This window comes from Monodelphis domestica, chromosome 8 (assembly GCF_027887165.1).
Source record: "Monodelphis domestica isolate mMonDom1 chromosome 8, mMonDom1.pri, whole genome shotgun sequence".
In the NCBI taxonomy this organism is placed as follows: domain Eukaryota; kingdom Metazoa; phylum Chordata; class Mammalia; order Didelphimorphia; family Didelphidae; genus Monodelphis; species Monodelphis domestica.
The window spans coordinates 236,896,894-236,917,225 of record NC_077234.1 but is presented as its reverse complement, the minus strand read 5'-3'; positions in this window follow the sequence as shown (position 1 = coordinate 236,917,225).

The window sequence follows — 20,332 nt, the reverse complement described above, 5'->3', positions numbered from 1 at the left end:
TCAGTCTCTCTGTACAATGTTTTCCTGGTTCTGTTCCTTTCGCTCTGCATCATTTCCTGGAGGTTGTTCCAGTCCCCATAGAATTCCTCTATTTTATTTTTCCTTTTAGCACAATAGTATTCCATCATCAACATATACCACAATTTGTTCAGCCATTCCCCAATTGAAGGGCATCCCCTCATTTTCCAATTTTTGGCCACCACAAAGAGCACTGCTATGAATATTCTTGTACAAGTCTTTTTCCTTATTATCTCTTTGGGGTACAAGCCCAGCAGTGCTATGACTGGATCAAAGGGCAGACAGTCTTTTATCATCCTTTCGGCATTGTCCCAAATTGCACTCCAGAATGGTTGGATCAGTTCACAACTCCACCAGCAATGCATTAATGTCCCTACTTTGCCACATCCCCTCCAGCATTCATTACTTTCCTTTGCTGTCATGTTAGCCAATCTGCTAGGTGTGAGGTGCTACCTCAGAGTTGTTTTAATTTGCATCTCTCTGATTATAAGAGATTTAGAACACTTTTTCATGGGCTTATTAAAAGTTTTGATTTCATTAACTGAAAATTGCCTATTCACATCCCTTGCCCATTTATTAATTGGAGAATGGCTTGATATTTTGTACAATTGATTTAGCTCTTTGTAAATTTGAGTAATTAGACCTTTGTCAGAGGTTTTTGTCATGAAGGTTATTTCCCAATTTGTTGCTTACCTTCTAATTTTGATTGCTTTGTTTTTGTTTGTAGAAAAAATTTTTTAATTGATGTAATCAAAATTATTGATTTTTCATTTTCTGATTTTTTCTATCTCTTGCTTGGTTTAAAAGTATTTCCTTTCCCAAAGATCTGACATGTATATAATTCTGTGTTCACCTAATTTGATTATAGTTTCCTTCTTTACATTCAAGTCATTCACCGTTCTGAGTTTATCTTGGTGTAGGTTGTGAGATGTTGATCCAAACATAATCTCTCCAACACTGTCTCCTAATTTTCCCAGAAGTTTTTATCAAATAGTGGGTTTTGGTCCCAACAGCTGGGATCTTTGGGCTTGTCATAGGCTATCTTGCTGAGGTCACTTACCCCAAGTCTATTCCACTGATCCTCCTTTCTGTCTCTTAGCCAGTTTCATATTGTTTTGATGACCATTGCTTTATAATATAGTTTGAGATCTGTTACTCCAAGGACACCTTCCTTCACATTTTTTTTCATTATTTCCTTGGTTATCCTTGATATTTTGTTCTTCCAAATGAACTTTGTCATGATTTTTTCGAATTCAGTAAAAAAAGTTTTTTGGTAGTTTGATGGGTATGGCACTAAATAAGAAAAATTAATTTGGGTAGGATGGTCATTTTTATTATGTTAATTCATACAACCCATGAGCAGTTAATGTTCTTCCAATTGTTTAGATCTAATTTTAATTGTGTGGAAAGTGTTTTGTAGTTGGCTTCATATAGTTTCTGTGTTTGTCTTGGCAGATAGATTCCTAAGTATTTTATATTGTCTAGGGTGATTTTGAATGGAATTTCTCTTTCTAATTCTTGCTGCTGAGATGTGTTGGAGATATGTAGAAATGCTGGTGACTTCTGTGGGTTTATTTTGTATCCTGCAACTTTGCTAAAGTTGTTGATTATTTCCACTAGCTTTTTTGTTGATTCTCTGGGATTCTTTAAGTAGAACATCATATCATCCAAAAAGAGAGGCAACTTGGTTTCCTCATTGCCAATTTTAATACCTTCAATTTCTTTTTCTTCTCTAATTGCTACAGCTATTGTTTCTAATACAATGTTAAATAATAAAGGTGATAATGAGCATCCTTGTTTCACTCCTGTTCTTATTGGGAATGCATCTAGTTTATCCCCATTGCAGATGATGTTGGCTGATGGTTTTAGATAAATACTGTTTATTATTTTTAGAAAATACCCTTATATTCCTATGCTTTCTAGTGTTTTCAATAAGAATGAGTGTTGTATTTTGTCAAAGGCTTTTTCTGCATCTATTGAGATAATCATGTGATTTTTGTTGCTTTGCTTGTTGATATGGTCAATTATGTGGATGATTTTCCTAATATTGAACCAGCCCTGCATCCCTGGTATAAATACTACTTGATCATAGTGAATAACCCTCCTGATCACTAACTGGAGTCTTTTTGCTAGTATCCTATTTAAGATTTTTGCATCTATGTTCATTAAGGAGATTGGTCTATAGTTTTCTTTCTCTGTTTTTGACCTGCCTGGTTTTGGAATCAGTACCATATTTGTGTCATATTTGGTAGAACTCCTTCTTTGCTTGTTCTGTCAAATAGTTTGTGTAATATTGGAATTAGTTGTTCTTTGAATGTTTGATAGAATTCATTTTTTAATCCATCTGGTTCTGGGGATTTTTTCTTAGAGAGTTCTTTGAAGGCTTATTCAATTTCTTTTTCTGATATGGGGTTGTTTAGGTAGTCTATTTCTTCCTCTGTTAGTCTAAGCAATTTATATTTTTGTAAATAATTATCCATATCACCTAGATTGCCATATTTATTGCCATATAATTTGGCATAATAGTTTTTAATGATTGCCTTAATTTCCTCTTCATTAGAGGTGAGGTCTCCCTTTTCATCTTGGATACTGTCAATTTGATTTTCTTCTTTCCTTTTTTAATTAGATTGACCAGTACTTTGTCTATTTATTTGTTTTTTCAAAATACCAGCTTCTAGTCTTATTTATTAAATCAATAGTTCTTTGACTTTCAATTTTATTAATTTGTCCTTTAATTTTTAGGATCTCTCATTTAGTCTTCATCTGAGGATTTTTAATTTGTTCACTTTCTAGTTTTTTTGATTTATGCCCAATTCATTGACCTCTGCCCTCTCTATTTTGTTAATATATGAACAGAAGGATATTAATTTCCCCCTGAGTACTGCTTTGGATGCATTCCATAGATTTTGAAAGGATGTCTCATCATTGTCATTTTCTTCAATGAAATTATTAATTGTTTCTATGCTTTGTTCTTTAACTAACTGATTTTGGAGAATCGTATTGATTAGTTTCTAATTAATATTTTATTTGCCTCTCCATGTACCCTTACTAATTATTATTTTCATTGCATTGTGATCTCAGAAGGTTGCATTTATTATTTCTGCTCTTTTGCACTTGTTTGCCATGTTTTTATGCCCTAGTACATGGTCAATGTTTGTAAATGTACCATGTGCTGCTGAAAAGAAGGTGCATTCCTTTTTGTTCATATTTGTTTTTTCTCCACATATCTACTAACTATAATTTTTCTAAGATTTCATTCATTTCTCTTATATCTTTCTTATTTATTTTTTGGTTTGATTTATCTAGTCCTGATAGAGGAAGGTTCAGGCCCCCCACTAGTATAGTTTTTCAATCTTTTTCAACCTTGAGCTCAACTAATTTCTCCTTTAGAAATTTGGATGCTATGCCATTTGGTGTATACATGTTGAGTACTGATATTTCCTCATTGTCTATACTACCTTTTATCAGGATGTAATTACCTTCCCTATCTCTTTTAACTAGTTTTATTTTTACTTTGGTTTTCTCAGATATCATGATTGAGACTCCTGCCTTCTTTTTATCAGTTGATGCCCAATAGATTTTGTTCCATCCTCTTACTTTTACAATATGTGTGTCTACCTTCCTCATGTGTGTTTCTTGTAGACAGCATATGGTACGGTTTTGGATTCTAATCCCAGTCTGCTATTTGCTTGTGTTTTATGGGTGAGTTCATGCCATTCACATTCAGAGTTATGATTACCAGCTGTGTATTTCCTAGCATTTTGATTTCTACTCCTAGTCCTGCCCTTTCTTCTTTCATTATTTCCCTTCTACACCAATGTTTTGTTTTTAATCAGTCCCCCTAATTCCCACCCTTATTTTACTTCCCTTTCTACTCCCCCTCCCTTCTTATTCCCCTTTTATTTTCTTTACAGTATTTTTAAAACTACCCTTGTACTGCTTCCCTCCCCACCAATTCATTTGTTGCCCTTCTACTTCCCTATAGGGCACAAATCAATTCTCTGCCCCAATGCATTTGCTTGTTCTTCCCTCTTTGAGTCAATTTTAATGCATATAGGAGTTTAGTATTTCCTATCTCCAACCTCTTTACCCTTCTAGTGTACTGATGTTCTCTCTCCCTTCCAACATGAGCTTCTTTGTGACATATAAATTTACCCTCTTTTGTTTCTTTTCCCATTTCTTTTAGTATTAACCTCTTTTTTTAGTTCTAGTTGTATATTATATATACATAAATGTGTATTTATGCATACATATATCTATATACATATTTATGTCTTGGCATTTCATCTTATACAGTTTGTCAGTGTTCCCTCTAAGTGTAATTCTTCTAGGTGCCCAGGTGATAATAACAATTTTTAAGAGTCACCAATGACCTCTTTTCTTATAGGATACATATCATTTTGACTTATTGGGTCTCTTTAAAAAAAAGTTGGGGTTTTTTTTGTTTGTTTGTTTTTATTTTTTCCCCCTTTCTTAATTACCTTTTGATGATTCTCTTGAGTTCTGTGCTTGGGCATCAAATTTTCTGTTCAGGTCTGGTCTTTTCTTTACAAATACTTGGAATTCTTCCATTTTGTTAAATGACCATACTTTCCCCTGTAAGAATATAGTCAGTTTTGCTTGGTAATTGCTTTCTGGAATATTATATTCTATGCCTTTCAGTCCTTAAGTGTAGATGCAGCCAGATCCTTTGTTAACCTCACTGTGTATTTGAATGACTTCTTAGCAGTTTGTAATATTTTTTCCTTGGTCTGATAGTTCTTGAATTTGGCTATTACATTCCTGGGTGTTGCCAGTTGGGGATTAAGTACAGGAGGTTTTCTGTGGATTCTTTCAATTTCCACTTTTCCCTCTTGTTCTAGAATATCAGGGTAGTTTTCTTGGATAATTTCCTGTAGTATTATGTCCGGGCTTTTTCTTTTGTCATGATCTTCCAGTAGACCAATGATTCTTAAGTTGTCTTTCCTGGAACGATTTTATAAATCTTCTGTTTTGTGAATGAGGTGCTTCATATTTTCCTCATTTTTTTCATTCTTTTTATTTTGTTTTATAGTTTCCTGCTGCCTTGTGAAGTCACTTGCTTCTAGTTGTATTCTGGATTTTAAAGATTGGATTTCATCTCTGGATTTTTGGTCATCCTTCTCCTTCTGATCTTTCATTTCCTTTGCCTCATTTTCAAGCTGATTGATTTTGGCTTTCAAGACACTGTTTTCTGTTTCCAGATGAGTTATCTTACTTTTTAAGTTCTTTTCCCAGTTGTCTTCAGCCTCTCTTAATTGTTTTTTGAATTATATTTTGAGTTCTTCCAAAGCCTGTATCCAATTCACTGGGTTTTCTGTTTTATTGCTTGGTATTCTCTCCTCCTTCTCTGTTCCATTTGCTATTTGTTCATTGCCTGTATAGAAGCTGTCAATTGTAATTTCTTTTTTCTTTTTCTGTTGTTTGCTCATATTTACCCCCTTCTTTAATCCCTGCAGTTGTTTGTGCTCTTGCCCCCTCTCTCTTTTTTTTTTTTTTTTTTTTTTTTTGTTTTGGGCTTTTCTGTCAGTCTTCCCTCTTGGAGCTTTGTCAGCAAATCTCTCAGCACAGTCTGTGGTGGAGGGGTGTTGGAGCTTGAGCTTCCCTGCTCTCTGGAGGCTTTGATTGGATTAAAATCCAGCAGTCTATGGGGGAGGGGTGTTGAATCTTGAGCTTCCCTGCCCCCTGAAGAATTTGATGGGATTAAGTCCAACTAGGTTGGGCTAGATGTGCCCTGAGGCCAAAACCTCCTAGAAGGGGGGAGAAATATGGAGGGTCTCTGCTGCAACTAGGCTGCCCCCTCTGTGCTCCTTCTCTAACTGCTTCCCTACTGCCTGTGTTCGACACTCTGAACCTAGCACAGCTTTGTCCACAAGGTACTCACTCCAGACCAGAGCCTTTGTCCACCCACAAGTTCTAGCTGCCACTGGATGCTTAGTGCTCTAGGTGGCAGTGGGGTCCTGGAACCTTCCTTTTTCCTTCCCTTAAACTGGAGTGTTCCCAAATTCTGGCTTTTGAGGTGCGTACCTTTTAAGTTGAGTCCAACAGGAGGGTTCCTTGGCTCTTTCATGTTGTTAGGTTTGATTTTCAGTCTCCTAGGAGGATTTAATTTGTAATTGGTAAGGAAGGGTTTTCAGAGGTCTGAACTTTTTGCTGCCTCTACAGGAACTTACTTTAAAGGAAGCCCCAAAGTGACTTAGTCTTAGATTGAATAAGGGATCTTCCAGTGTCCATTAAGTGTCCTGAATAGGAGTCATAGAATTGCTCAAGTGCTTAATCACCTTTTTAGTCCCAGAAGTTTCCCTTATTGTATCAGAGATCCATTCCCAAGAAGACCAAAGGCTGTGGAGAAACCATCCTTTTCGTAGCTATGTAGTAGAGTACTCCCTGATACCCCAGGATCTTTCCCAAGCCTGCTTACAACCTGTAAATATATATTTGATGTGCTTGATTCCCCAAAAGGTATATGAGATCCCTATGTTCTATTATTCTTTGGGGAATCATCTAAATTGGTGATCCTCTCAGAGGTATTGTTCCCAAAGCCCCAAGGTCTAGTATTTGGAGCTTGGTTCTGTGTAGCAGCTGTTGTAAGAGAGAGAAATCTGGAAACTTTGGGAATAAGCTTGGAAGTGCTGCAAGAATCCTGCAAGAAGCAAAGGGGGGGCGGGGGGGGCGGTGAGCAAAAAAGAAACTTGGAACCTTGGAGGGAGAGAAATAGCTGATCCAGGCAGCTGAAATGGACTCCTGGCAAAGAGTACCTGAGCAGAGGGTTTTTTGGACTCTGACTGAATCTCAAATCTTTCTCTCCCTGAATTCCTGATCCCAGATCCTCCCAAACCCCAGTCAGTGGACAAGGACTTTGAGAGACAAGCAGTCCAAAAAGAAGATCTCTACAACTGCTTTTGAACCTTGAACTTGGGGACAATTGCTGTGTCAGCCAAGAAACTAGGGTTTCTCTTTTCTGAAACCCTCTGGGGTTCTGGTTATCAGACTCAAGCTACCTAAGTTTAGGGGGAAGGCTATCAATTATATAGGGACCCTCTGTCCCTCTTTCCCTCCAGAATCTCAATCCTTACCATTCATCAGCCCTGTCCCTTTCCTGTTTCCCTTGAATAAACTCAGTCATTAGGACCCAAAAGTGACTCCAGTTTTATTTGAAGTCAGCCTGAATTGAGGGAGCAAGAGAGATTTCTCTCTCCCCAAAAGAAAGAGACTTACCTCCTGAAGCCTCTTCCAACAAAGATCCCAGAGAGCCTGCTAGTAGGAATTGAAGGTAGACATAATGAGGGGGTCTAGTCAGGGCTGAGGGGGAAAAGACAAAATCCATCCTCTTTCTCTCCTCTGGCCAAACAACACCTCCTCTCACTCTGTCCCTGTTTTAAAAGGAAGAGGCTCCATTTCCATTCTCCCCTTTCCCCATTATATTATACCTATTATTATGGACCTGTCTCTTTCCTGATTAAAGATTTGGTTTTGCTGACTACTTTAGTGGTTCTCTGTTTTTCCAGGTTGACACAGGGAAATTACAGCAGGAGTAGGAATCTCCATTATGGGAATTTCCATGGAACTGGAGAACTTAGGGTCTTATATACTGTTAAGGGTAAAATTAGGAGTTATTGACTGAATATATTATATTAGTGGTCGCCAGGGATTAATTCAATCCCAATAAAATACTCTAGTCAGTTTGGGATTTTTATGGTGGTTTAATTACAACAGAGGGAAGAAATTAAGAAGAAGAAGAGAGAAAAAGGGTATAAGATTTCTCTGACCTACCCTAAGCCAAGGGAAGTTCAGAGAACTCAGCCATGAGGCCTCCTCAGAAGATAAAAACTAGCTCAGTTTCCAGCCATGAGGTCTACTCCAAGATGAGGGGCTTCCTAAGAGGATAGTGCTTTAGAAGGTAAAGGAAAGGAGGAATCAGTCTAACCACTGACCCAGGTTGCTCAAAGAAGACACCTCACCTAACCTATGCTACAGAGCTTCTCCTAGTTACCTTACCAGCAAGCTACAACCACCAAACTGCCAAGACACCCAGCATGCTGTTGCCAGCCACATGAGACAAAGAAAGAGCCATGTCTCTGCAAGAGAGCCCAGAGAGAGGAAATGACGCAAAATATATAGACCATTCTTTACATCACTTCCTGCATCTCACATGTACCAATGGTAGATTAAGCTTGACTTAGGACAGCCCAGGGGTTCTGTCAGTTGTTTCTTATTTGTCACGTGCTAGCACATGTCTGTCATAGGCCATCCTCCTCAACACTTAATTCTTAAGTAGGGGTGTAGACATTACTGTTTGTTAGGATTTTAAAGACTAATCAGGTTGGATAAAATCTAAAATTCATAATACTCTTTAGGGAATATTAATTATTATTAACAATTATTAATTAATTAGTTTATATTGTTATATATAATATGTATAATATATTATATGTTATTAATTGATTAATTAATATTAACAATATTTGCCATAGGGGTTTAAGAAAGAGGTTGTAGCCTGAGGCTAGCTGTCTGGGAGAGATCCAAATACAATGAGAGAAGCCAAGAAAGCAAAAAAAGGGTACTTAAGACTTAAATATCTCTCTATCCTCATATTCAGGGTGCTTAATGGGTATTTGATGGCTTATTTTTCAGTCTGGGAAAAGGGTTGCTATGGGAGTTCCTCTAAGGCAAGTTCCCATGGGACAAAGGTAAATTTGGAGTTTTATAAAACCAGGTTGTCACTTTAAAATACCAGTTCTTTTCCCACTGTATCATAGATAACTCAAATTGGAAAGTACTTTCTTCATAATACATGTCAACCTGGAAAAAAATACAGAACCACTAGTCAATTAAATCCAATCTTTAATCAGGAGATAGTGCTCAATATTCAACCACCACACAGAGTCAAATGCCTAAAAACCTCACAGAGCCAAAGGCTCTGGGACTCTGGGAATAGTGTCTCTGAGACGATCGCCAATCTAGATGATTCCCCCCAAAATAATAGAACACAGAGAACTTATATAACTTTTGGGGAATTAAGCATATCAAACATACACTGACAGGTTGTAAGCAGGCTTGGGGAAGATCCTGGGGTATCAGGGAGTGTTCTACTACATAGATACTAAATGGATGGTTCCTCCACAACTCTTGTTCTTCTTGAGAATGGATCTCTGATACAATGGGGGGAACTTCTAGGACTAAAAGGGTGATTGAGCATTTGAGCATTTCTATTACTACTATTCAGAACACCTAATGGGCTCTGGGAGATCCTTTATTCAGTCTAAGACTAAGTCACTTTGGAACTTCCCTTAAGGGAAGTTCTCAAGGGAAATAGGCAAACTTGAGGCTTCCAGAATTCACTTTGACATAGGATAAACCTATGAAGGCAATTTAGAGTTCATGTTGAAACTTGTCATTTTAAAGCTAAGGAATAAGGTCAGAATGCAGAAATAGTTTGTCCAAAATCATATAGTAAGTAGCAGATACAATGCTGGAACCAATATCCAATTCACTGTCCCATTTTTCTGCTCTGTCACCAGCAATTAATAGTCATCTGTAAATCACATTCTACAACCATGAAATTCAGGGATTAGACTAGATAATCTGCAAGGTCATGAGCATCCCTTAATCCTATGACCTTGGGCAAATGCTCTAGTTTTCATACTGGGTCTTTGTATAAGGGGTTGGGAAAGATGCTCTGGAGTTGTTTGTAGTCTAACCTAATCATTATAGATATCAATGTGAAGTCATTACCATATTAATTAAATCTGTAGACATGTTCCAAACAACAACATTAATTATTACTGTAGTCTTGTAGTCAGCTTCCAAAATAGTATTATCTCCTCCTCCTCACCCCACCCAAAAATAGATTTCCATTTGTACACAGTGATAAGATATTGCCTTGGGAATTTGGGGGCTATTAGTGCTATTTTCAATGATGCTCTCCTACTTTTCCATTTGTTTTGGGAGTTAGAGATCTCTCCTTGTAATAATCTTTAAATGGGTTTACTTACGGCAGGTATTTCTAAATCCCGTCTTTTCTTCCCTAGTTCTTGACTTTTGTAGACTATATTTTCTATGATATTGTTTTTAGCTAAATGAAATTATTTCTAAGTATACAGCATTTTGACATTACTAAAAGTGTCCCAATTTTTTAACATTCAACAGAAAAATCCTGTGGTGTGTAATAAGGGACTATTTTGAATGATAAATGATAACTACAGATCAGGCTGTTAATCTTCTTTCTTCCTCCCTTCCTTCTTCCCTCCCTTCACCCTCCTTCTTCTGTTGGTCTTTTAAATCAATTCAGGATGAGTTTTATGATGTCTCAAATAAATACTCTTTTTCTTCTCTAAATTAAGTAAGGGGTTTATTGGGGAAGAAAGGAAAGCTCAAAATGGAAGGAGAGAGGATATAGGATTTCCCTAAAACTAGAATGAATCTTAAGTTGAAGGATGGTGGAATATAGTTCAATTTGGGAGTCTGGAAGTTCAGTCACTATCACAACAGAGCAAATCAGAGAGAGAGAACAGGACTTTGTCCTTCTTTCTTCTGTCTTCCAAGCCAAAAGGGACCACACACACTTTTCTGTCTCCCAAACCAAGAGTTTAGACTTCAGTTGGTCTGCTCCCCTTCCTCCAACCACTTCTCCTGGTCACATTCCAAACAGAATGCTCTTGTTTGAATGACAGGTCATCAGTCCCAGCTACTCCTGTCTTGTTGCAGGCTTTCCCAATTTCTCTCTTCCACAGGTGAATACTTTACAGTGATTGCCCTCATTTTTTCTTATTATTATAATTTTTAAATACTCATCAGTGTTGTGATCTGCAATGCAACTAAAAATTATCTTTACTAAAAAGTTGATTAAATAGGCATACTCAGGAATATTGATCATATTAAAGCATATAATTTTGATTTTCCTTTAAGATGAAAAGTTCTTCACATTGAGGGGTTATTCCTGATTAGTATAATAATTACAGTTGAATTTACATTTAGTATGTTTTGGAAAGGACTTTGGATTTGGAGTTAGATGGTCTTGGGTTCAAATCTTGGGTTCTCTTCTTACTTTGAGCAAGTTACTTTGCCTAAGCTTTAGCTGATTCATATGCAAAATGAGAGAATTAGTCTAAGTGAGCTCTAAAGTCCTTTCCAGGGTATGAAGGCAAGATAGTAGAGAAGACAGCTAGCCAGCCAAATTCTCCCAATGTTTTCTTGAAGGAAAAGCAAAAATTCATAATAATTACTTGAATCCAATTTGGGGAGAGCAGAGCCAACAAAAAGTAAGGGTAAGACATTTTTTTCCAACCCAAGACAATTTGAGAGGCTCATAGTAGCTAGAAGTAAAGGCAAAGGAGCTAGAAGTAGAACCAAAAATAATTATACAGCAAAACTGAGTATAATCCTTTATTTTTTTTGGGGGGGGGAAGAGGAATGGGATTAATATTTAATGAAATAGACTTTCAAACATTCCCAATGAAAAGACCAGAGCTAGATAAAAATTTGACATTCAAACACAAGGCTCAAGAGAAATATAAAAAGATAAACATGAAAGAATAATAAAAGATTCAGTAGAGTTAAACTGTTTATATTACTATATGGGAAGATGACACATGTAACTCCTAAAAACTTTATCATTATTAGGGCAGTTTAGAAGAGTCTGCATTGAATGAGGGCATGAATATGTGTTGATTATGTTTATGATCTCCAAAAATAAACAAAAAAATGAAGGGCTAAGAAAGAGGGATGCACTGTGAAAAGGTGGGGAAGGGAGAGATAGAATGGGGGAAATATCATCAGATAAAAGTATTATTCAAGGAAGAGCTTTTGTAATGAAGTTGAAAATGGGGGTGTGGAGTAAGGCAATGCTTAATCCTCACACTCATCATAATTAGGTCAAAGAGGGGAGAATCTATATATGCATATATGTATGTGTGTGTATATAGATAGATGGATGGATGGATGGATAGATAGACAGACAGACAGATAGAAAGATAGATAGATAGATAGATAGATAGATAGATAGATAGATAGATAGATAGATAGATAGATAGATAGATGCACACAAATACCACACTCAACTGGGTACAGATATCTCTCTTTTTTTTTAACCCTCACCTTCTATCTTAGAATTGATATTAAGTATCTATTCCAAGGGAGAAAAGCAGGCAATTGGGGTTAAGTGACTTGCCCAGGATCACACAGCTAGGAATCAGATTTGAATTCAGGTCCTCTTAACTCTAAACCTGGTTCTTTATCTACTGAGCTACCTAATTGCTCTTATAAATACCTTATCTGATAGGGAAATAGAAGGGAAAAGGGATAATAGATCTGGATTTGGCTGGGAACATAATAAAAGTTAGAGTAGATTAAATGAGGCAATGGTCAGAAGCAAAACAGACTAAACAGGATAAAAAACAGGTAAAGATAAGTAAAAGAAAATATGATAGAGGGAAATACAGGTGGTAATCAAAATTAAAATATTAATGGAATGAACTCACCACAAAAGGGAAGCTGATAGCAGAATGGATTAAAAACCAATATCTAACAATAGTCACTACACTTGAAATAGAAAAGATGCAGGAAGTTAAAATAAAGGCTGGAGCAGGATTTATTTTGCTTCAACAGAAATTTTTAGAAGGCAGGTGTGTCAATTGTGATCTCAGACAAGTAAAAGCAAAAACAGATCTAATTAAAAGAGATCATCAAGAAAACCACATTTTGCTGAAAAATATCATAGACAGAGAATATAAAAAATTTACAGCAATTTCTCCATAAAGACATCATTTCTTATATACATAGAAACTGAGTCATATTCTTAAAAATAAGAACCATTTCCCAAAATGATAAATGGTCAAGGGTAAGAAGAGTTTTTAAAAGAAAAAATCAAAGCTTATCTATTGTCATATGAAAAAAAAATGCTCTAAATCACTATCACTTCCAGAACTAGAAATTCAAACGTCTCTGAGATACCACCTCACACCTATCAGGGAAAATAGGTACCCTAATAAACTGTTGCTAGAGCTGTAAATTGGTTCAAATATTCTGGAGAACAACTTGCAGTTATGCCCAAAGAATTATAAAACTGTATATTACCTTTGATCCAGCAATGCCAATTAGGTCTATAGCCGAAAGGGAGCAAAGGAAAGGAAAAGGATCTGCATGTACAAAAATATGTTTAGCAGCTCTTTTTTTGTGGTAGCAAAGAATTGGAAATGAAAGAGATGTTAATCAATTGTGTATGTGATATGTAGTGTGAAATGTGCTTTATTTGATTGTTTTTCATATGGCTATGTGACTGTTTGGTGAACTCATCTTGTGAACAGAATATACTCAAGTCCAAACAGTCAAATGTATTGTTAATTCAGCAGTTTTGCAAAACACAGATGGCCTCCAGGTGGGTTTGAGGAAGTATGGAAATACCAAACAAGGGAAAGTTTAAGATTGTGAGCCCCAAGGCACAGGAAGGGGAGTGGGGATTGAAGGTCACATTTGGGGAGAAACCATAAAGAACATGTTCAATAACTTCACAGATATTAACTTTCACAGCTTTAGGAGGAGTTTATCCTCCCTTTTCTGTACAAGGGATGTATGTAACATGAGGGGCAAATGCCAAGGAGACGTAGTTAGTTGCTTACAGGAAGACTGAGTTAACCAATGAGAAAAATGGGTTATGGCTGTGGCAGAAATGTATACAAAGAAATTGTGGACTTCTTCCTGGTAAAAGGAGTTCAGCTGCACCCTTTGAGTGCATGCCTATCTTGTCCTTCCCACTCTTGTGAGAACACAAATGAACTTTTCTCTGAAATTAGCCCCTGAATTTTTTAAGTGCACAAGGTGATCTGGAATCACCTACCACAAGTAATAGCTAAACAAGTTGTGGCATATGATTGTGATTAAGTACTATTGTGTTATAAGAAATGATGAGAGGAGTGGTTTCAGAAAAATAATAGCAAGACCTACTTGGAAATGATCCAAAGTAAATATTGTGTAGTAACAGTAATGTCGTAATGATGATCAACTGTGAAAGAGTTGGTTAGTCTAATCAACACAATGATCTAAGACAATCCCAAAGTACTCTTGAGGATAAAAGGCTATTGAATCTCCAGAGAAAGAACTGAACTCTAAATGCAAATTGAAGTATAATTTTATCATTTTGGGGTTTTTTTGTTGTTGTTATATGGTTAATCTGGAAATATTTTCCATGATTTCAAATGTAAAATTTATATCATTTTGTTTGTCCTCATGGTGGGTAGGGCAAAGATAGAAGGGTCAGAGAGAATTTGAAACTCAAAATTTAAAAAGAATGTTAAAAAATTTTTCAGCAAAAAAGTACTTTTATTCACTTTGATTAGTTTTTTTTTTTTTAAAGTAACCTTTTAATATTGAAATTGACTAACTGTTTGAGATCTAATATGGCATATGGTAGATGATATAAGATTTGGCCTAAACCTATTTTTTAACCAAACTGCTTTCCAATTTTCTCAGCAGCTCATTTCAATTTTATTGAACATTGCACAGTTCAACCATGAGCAATGAACATGCCTTCACTTATTCAAGTTATTCTTTATTTCTTTGAAGAATTATTTAGTAATTTTAGTTACATGAACCTTGAGGATGTATTAATAGATATTTTATTTGTTTTGTAGTTATTTTGAATGGGACTTTCCCTTCTATTATTTCCTCCTCTTTTATTATTGCTAAATTGAAATGCTGATGATTTTTGTGGGTTTTTTTTTTACAATAAATACAATTAAATATAATATTTATTTTTAAAAACTAAGTCCTTTCCAGCTCTGACAATACATGTTTCTAACATGACATGTCACATTACTTAAAACTGAAATATTTTAACTGGAAATTGGCTAATTTAAGACATTTGAGTCTAAAACAGGTTTTTGCTCTCAGTTTTGTAGAACAGAGAATCTTTTTTAACAATGCAAATTTAGGAATTTGAAATGTTTTAAAGTATCTGCTTAAACTCAGTCACCATACCATTTGGAACAAAATACTTATGTTTTAAAATACTACATGTCACTTTTGAATAATGGATCCATCCTTACTTAAACTATTTGAAAAAATACACTGAATTTGGAGTCAGAGAACTTGTATTTGAATTTAGTCTCTGCCACTTATTTCATTTGTGTCACTCCATCACCCTAAGCCTGCTTCCTCATCTGCCAAGCCTACAGTCCTAAATCTAGGATATTATCCAAAGCAGAGTGAAAACCTCCCATTCATCCCAACACCTTCTTCTCTTTGATTCAAGTCTGTGTCTTTCCAGAAATACTCCAGAAGATCTATGAGCATTCCCCTGGTTTTTAATATCTTGTACTGCCCAATGTAGCATTTCATTTGTTGTTACATTCTTTCTTAACATGACCAATCTACTTCTTTGGTCACCCATGCCTTGAATAGTTTTTTACACTACTTTTCAAGCATGCATCATCATTGGTAATGTTCTGTAATTTACTTTTGTCCACCATGATTTTTCCTATTGCCTTTTCCAAGAATATGGTATTCTGTGATTGATAACCATAAAGCACCACCAGGAGAATATTGGTGCTAACAAGATGGGTTTTTGTAGCAATGTTTAAGGTTATAGAAAGTATAATAAGGTTTCTCAAATTGTATCCAATTCAGTATCTTCTTACTACTCAATCCTTAGTCCAACTAATTTTCCATCTTATAAATAAAGTGATTTCCATATCACAATCTGCAGTTCCATATTCATGGACTAAACTCAGTGGCTTGTTGAGCCAAGTTGTATGTCATAACTTGGCAATAACATATTTTTTCATCCACGTTATTCTCTTTCTTACTGCTGTGCATCTTTTTTTGTAGTATATAGGAACTGTGGTAAGAATGAACTTACAATGCTTAGAGAACCTGACCATAAATAAGTAAACTTTTTGATTGATTTGACAGTATATGTGGCATCTCGATCCAGAACACTAGCAAACATTAGATAAGCATTTGTCTCAGTTTTATACCCACTTTGATATCAATATTAAGTGATTGTTGAGCAAGTTATCATGTAGTTTCATCTCTCAGAGCTTCTTGGTAAGATTTTAACATATATATTGGGCCAGAACTTGTTGGAGAAAAGATTTCATGGGTACATTTAATTTTACTAAAAATTGTTCTTTTTTATGAACCAACCAATTTTAAAAATCAACAAAATAGCTGAACCTTATATTTTCTTTACGTGAGGCATGCTCTCATGTTACAACAAAATGCTGTTGATAAAATTTAAATTAGATATTCAATTTCCTTTTTCAAGACTGTACCATTATATAAAAATTTGTTATTTCTAAAAGCTTTTTTCATCAATTGCTTTCCACCTTCTTATCTTGTTTCTAATGCAATGTTATATAAGTATAAGGGTTTAAATTCAATCCAGTCAATAATTCCAATTAGTGGTAAGAATTGAAATTAAGTGTTAATACATCTCAGTTTATTTTTAAAATGCATTTCTGACTTCCAAGTACAATACTGCTTTGTTCACCTCAATTCCATTCCCCCAGCCAATAGTTCCCTTAACAAACCTGATCCCTTGCCTACACATAAATATACACAAAAGTACGGTAACAGTATCAGATTAGAGTCTTCTAAGTATACAGTACTAATTTGAAAACAAATCCGATTTGTTACCTTCTTTACACATTTCTCATAGAATTTATGGGAAGCAATACTATGTAGTCAAGCAAGTAATAGATGATGAAATAATATTTAGAGATGTCTACAATTATTCCTGGGAGCACGTATGATGCTGAAGATAAAATTTTGATGGGAACTAATTCAATGTTTTTGTGCTTTTCATTGATAGTGACAATGTTGACTATAATAATGCTTTTCTTAGAGGTGTTTTTGGAGTTGCTTTTCTTCCTCCTGTACATCACAGCCGTTCTTACTGGGCTTGCTAAGTATATGCTATGTCACACCTGGAGTTTTTCTTGGTTATGAATATTCTTAACAGAGTTAGTACATAAAGCAAGATGTTTGGTATACAGTAGCTTTTAAGTTTGCTGATTTGAATGAAACATATTGTTGAATGTTCGCAGCCATCTGTTATCTGCTGTGGGAAATAAATCTTAGCACTTTAAATGAGTTTATTGCTACCTCGAAGCCTCTGGGTTCTTGTTATAGCTATATCATTAGTTTTTTGTTATGTTCTGGGTGAGAGAGGGGAAATGTAGGCATTTAAGCCAGACACTGCTTTCTTCCATGCTCTTTGTTACTGTTTAAGTGAAATGTGGGCTTTCTAAAGAAGTCTCACATAATAAGTGCCCCTATCTTGTAGCTTTTTCTTCGGTCCAAAAAGGTATGTAAAATTTTGTTAACATGTTTTCTTCTGTCAGTTTTTATTTTAAGAGACGTATCCGCTCCTATTATTGTGTTCTTCCCCCCGGGGAGTTAAGATGATGGTATCTGAGTATGGTTTTTCACTCTCTGGAAATCACATAAACTTTTGTCCAAGAGTGGAATGTCCCCTCACGAGACTTTTAGTGATGTATTTGCCTGGAGTCTTGAAAATGTCACTGTTGATATTCAGTCATTTTTTTAGTTATATCCGACTTTTCATGATCCTATTTAGGGTTTTCTTGGCAAAGATATTATAGTGATTTGCCATTTCCTTTTCCAGCTCATTTATTGATGAGGAAAGAGAGCCAAACAGGGTTAACGAACTTGCCCAAGATCACACAGCTAATGCTTCTGGCCAGATTTGCATTCGGGAAGATGAGTCTTCTTGCCCTCAAGCCTCCTCCTCTTTCTACTGTGCCATCTCCCTTCCAAGAAAATGGAATTAGAAGGGCTTTAAACTGAAGATAATCCTCTCTGCATATCTACCAAACTAGACTGTCTAAGAGTCTAGCTTCATGTAGGAAGAAGTAGAGTGGTAGAGACACCAAGCAACAAAGTCCAAGAAAGGAGCTGGTGATAAATGTGTCACCTAAGATGTCACCACAGTTTGGGGGCTGCGGGGGGGAGGTATTGTTAACAGGTGAACCAGCAATCCTGATGCAAGGAGGAAAATTTGATGATATGAGTTTTCCTGTGATTCATGAGGGAATGGGGCTCTGGAAGGTACAAGATACTTAAAAAAGGAGGTGTAACATCATTAGGTCCTGGAATACTATTTTTAAATATTAGAGAAGTGGTTAATTTCTTTAAACCATCCCTCATCGTTTCATAGCAAATGCTCTCCAAATAGATTGTCATAAGGTAAGTTTACCAGTGGAGGCAACTAGGTGGTGGAATGGAAGAGTCTGAGACATGGAAGATTTGAGTTCAAATGAAGCCTTAGACACTTACTAGTGGTATGAGCAAATCATTTAATACATATTTACTTCAATTCTTCATCTATAAAAATGGAAACATTCACAAAGAGTCAGACACAGCTGAATCACAAGTTTAAATATAAAAGAAAGATCGTGTACAACTTAGCAATCCTTGTGAGATTTATTTAAATATATTATTTAATAACCAGGGAAGGCTCCAAAAGGTTGGAGACACAGACCAGCCCAACACAGCTGAGTACTTCTTTGAAGTTCATGTTTTACTTGAGATCTATGCATTGGTTCTCATGCCAACCACTGTTCTATGTAAGTGAAAACACTGCCAAATCAGTGTGTGAGAGAGAGCTATAAACATCAAAATGGTTTCCCAGATTCCCTTTTATATATAGAATCCATCTCAACCATGGCATGGCCTGGTAACAACTCACTAATTTCCTCATTTCCAGTGATTCCAGAGCAATGACTGGTGGACACACAAAATATTATCCATTGTTCTGCTCCCAAATCTGTTATTTGGCATCTGTAAGTATTTTAATTGGTTGGAATGGAAGAAAAGAGAAATGATGTAGAGGACCGGCAAGTCTGGTTCACCCAATTACCTAATTATATGCCAACTGCTTTGAAAGCTTAAATAAATAGGATTAATAACTATAAATTGTTAAGGAACATAAATTGAGCAAAAAATAAAAATAAAAAAGATGATCTCAGCCAACCAATCTCAGAAAGAGAAATTAAGCAGATCAAAAATGAACTCTCCATCCCACCTCCAAAATTCCTGGTTCTAGCAGCTTTAAAAGTGAATATTCTGTGATATTCTATAAGCTGCCACCATGGGGCAACACCGGAAGAATATTATAGTTCAAAAGGCAGCTTTTGCTTCGGGAAGAAGCTTAGAATCAATCAAAGAACTATCCATTTTTCCCATAGCATTCCAGCTGGTTCTTCTCCTCCCATTCTGGGTCCAGATCATTGACTATCTATAGTGTCTTTCCAGACATGCCCTTCCAATTGTCCATATATAATAGACATCGTTCGTTTGCTTAGTTTTCTCCAATTTTCTGGTAAGATCTAACTTGAGTAAATATGTGTCTAATTAAGGAAGCTCTATAAGGATTGATACAATAAATAGATCACCTACCCACAAGCACATCTAAAGAAGCATTGAAGAATCTTGCTTTTATTTACTCTCTCAAGATTCCTCTTAAATGTCACTTCGTGTAGATGGGTTTATAACCTGTAGACAAATCACTTGGTGATGAATTCTTTGAGACTTTTCAGCCAATTGCTAACACCTCCTTGAAGAAGATCACTTTGAACCCATTCTCTTGTATTTTGTATTTATTTCTAAGTGTAAATGCTATTTCCTATGATAAAAGGCAAGCTCTTTGAGAGCAGGGTCTATATTATAGGACTTTACGTATAATGCATATTTAATATATTATGCTTGCTGATTGAGTCGGCACCAGATATTTTCCATGATGGTAATAACATTACCTTTGTTGATAAGACGTCTCTTTGTTTTCTGTCTCTTCTGATGTTGTCAAATAATGTTATTTCTGTTGTTGCATGAATAAGAAAATGAACTGGAATTGTGATTTCATTGATACACAGAAATCCTGGATGAGAAAATTCCTTCTACCAACACTAATCAGCACCTTTTTGTCTGAAAGAATTTCCTGGAAGCACTGAGAGGTTAGGTGACTTGCCAATAGATGTATGTGACAGAGGCACGATTTGAGCCCAGGCTTTCCTGGCTCTGCCTCTAGTTCTCTATTTCTTACACTATATTGCCTCATAATATATTTTTCAAGGAATTTTTTATTATATGGCTATTGAATACACTTTGTTGGAGGAGAGCCTATAAGGAAGCACTTTGCTCAACCAAATTAAATGCTTTCTTAGAGTCAGCAAAGGAGAACAATAGGACTTTTTATTCTGTGTACTTTTCAGCCAGTCGTGTGGCTATAAAGATATGGATTCCTATAGAGGATCATTTGTTAATGTCTAAATATTTCCTG